This window comes from Atta cephalotes (assembly GCF_000143395.1).
Source record: "Atta cephalotes unplaced genomic scaffold scaffold00037, whole genome shotgun sequence".
NCBI classification, from domain to species: Eukaryota; Metazoa; Arthropoda; class Insecta; order Hymenoptera; family Formicidae; genus Atta; species Atta cephalotes.
In genome coordinates, this window is record NW_012130101.1 from 1068614 (window position 1) to 1071421 (window position 2808).

The window sequence follows — 2808 nt, forward strand, 5'->3', positions numbered from 1 at the left end:
CAGTGTGTACCATTTTAATCGCCTCGGACAAATATCTCGAAAAATATGGAAGGTACAAAAAAATGTTTCAGACAAAAGTTGTATGGTTTCGAGGCGGACATAAGATGGTATCATTGATTTGACTTTGAGTGGCGTTGTCAAGGTCAGAAGATCACAATAAATTTTTTAAATGAAATACTTTTCGAGTTATGAGACTTGAAAGTCATAGTATGTACTTATATTATTCAGTGAAGCCAAGACCCGAGGTGGATCTAGCTGATGAAGGCAAGACCCGAGATAAATCCGACCGATAAAGGCAAGAACCGATTAACTCTATAAAGTCACATCGAAGTCAATAATAGAGTGTTTGTTTGATTTATAGCAAATGCTCAAATGTACCACCATTCCTGTTGGATATAAGTACATAGCAACGAATGCATCAACTGTTTTTCTCAGAACATTGGCTGGTATACTTCTGGTATACTTCATGCCTGTCTGATGCGGTACTTTAGATCTTCAGTTGTGGTAGGTACGGTTTGATAAACAATGTTTTTTTAAATAGCCCCATAAGAAAAAAATCTGGTGATGTTAGATCTGATGATCTGGGAGGATGCTGTATGACCACCTCTTCCAATTCAACGATGCTGAGAAGTTAAATTAAAAAATCCCTTATAGGATGTGCTTAATGTAGTAGCGCACCGTCCTGTTGCAACCACATACATTGAACTGTATTTTCATCGACAAACTCTAACATTCTTGGTAACACTTCTCGTAGCATATATAAGTATGATTCTCTTGTAACATTGCCATAAAAAAAGGGATCTAATAATATGACTATACCAAACTATCACTTTCCATCGATGTTGATTGATGACGAATCCGGTGTGGACTGATATCGGAATATAATGGCTATTATGCCGATCAGCATATCATTGCTCTCAAATGCAGACTCATTACTAAACATGACGCGAAAAAAATGTGGGATCGAACTGGATTTTTTTTACAGCCCATTTGCAGAATGTGACACGAAGAATCTTTTCTCGTTATCAGAAAATTCCTGATTAAGTGTAATGTGATAAGAATGAATGTGATTGTCATGTACAATTCTATATACAGTTGCAGGAGACACATTTAATTCACAACTAATTTGACGTTGATTAATGTGCGGATTCATTATTACCTAGTATGATTACGATAATAGCATCGTCATTATTTAATAGTTTTTTAAAAATGTTTGCGTTTCATCAATCCCATACGCGCTCTAGTTGTTAAATGCAAAATTGCTTTATGATCGGGATGTCATCTATCTCGGTACTGATGAGCTGCTTCTCTAGCATTATTATTAGCGACATAAAAAAATACCAATCATATCAACTATACTTTCTAATGAGTAATCTGCTATGTTAATAGAGACACACAATTAATGGAAGGAAACAAAAAGAGTTTACTCTATCGAACACATCGCAATAAGAGCTAATTCGATTCGATTTTAAGTAAAAAAACAATCAGCTGTATGGAAGCCTAATGAAAGTGTTTTAGAATGTGTAATAGAAGTATAGTTTGAAACAACATGCCGTGTGTCATTGTTAACTTTCCGCCGGCGGACGCAGAGTCTTTTAAGAACTCGCGAGTTAGAGTTGTTTACTTTTTTCACCTGTGTCGCGTAAGTTAAGTACGCTTCCCCGTCTCCTGTTTTATGTTTGTCGATATATGTTTCGTAGCAACTTAGTGGAAATCGCCAAAATTAAACTGAAATTTTTCTGAAATACTAAAATTTCGCTGAAAAGTGAAAAACGGAATCAGTGAAATTTTTTTCACCATATAATAAAAAACTGCTTCTCAAACATTTTAAAACAATATCACTCTTGGATCACATTTTGACCCTGCATCCGCCGTGCGTTCGAATTTCACGACGTCCGCTGTCCGAGGATTAAGATACTAAAAACATCTCTCTAATAAGAATAAATGTATGTATAGCAACTGTTATTGTGGCGATTTGTTCGTTAGAGTAAACTCATTTTGTTTCCTTCCATTAATTGTGTCATTATTAACATGACAGATTACCCGCCGTCAGAAATAGTTGATATCATTGGTTTTTTTTATGCCATTAATAATAATGCTAGAGAAGTAGCTCGTCAGTATCGAGATAGGTATCCGGATAGACGACGTCTCGATCATAAAGTAATTTTGCATTTAACAACTAGAGCGCGGATTGATGAAACGCAAACATTCTAAAAAACATTCTAAAAAACCACAATGCTATAAACAATGATGCTATTATCGCAATCATATTAGGAATGGTAATAATGAATCCGTACATTAGTCAACGTCAAATTAGATGTGAATTAAATGTGTGCCTACAATTGTATGTAGAATTTTACATGCCATTCACATCCACTTCAGATCTTGCCTTTACCGGTCGGACTTGCCTCCATCTCGATCTTGCCTTCATTGGCCAGTATAGTATCTTGGATAATGCTAATGTCGGCACATATGACTTTCAAGCCTCATAATTCGAAAACTTACTTACTTACTTAATGAAAAAATATTTTATTATAATGTTTTGGAAAGCTCTCGAGATAAGTTACAAGAATACGTAATAAAAAATGGGTTCCATTTAAAAAATTTAATGCGACCTTTGTCTGATCTTGATAATACCACTCAAGATCAAACCAATGATACCATTTTATGCTCCTCCTCCCACCGAAACCATACAACTTTTGTCTGAAACATTTTTTTGTATCTTCCATATTTTTCGAAATATTTGCCTGAGGCGATTAAAATGAAATACTACACACTACACACACACACACACACACACACACACAC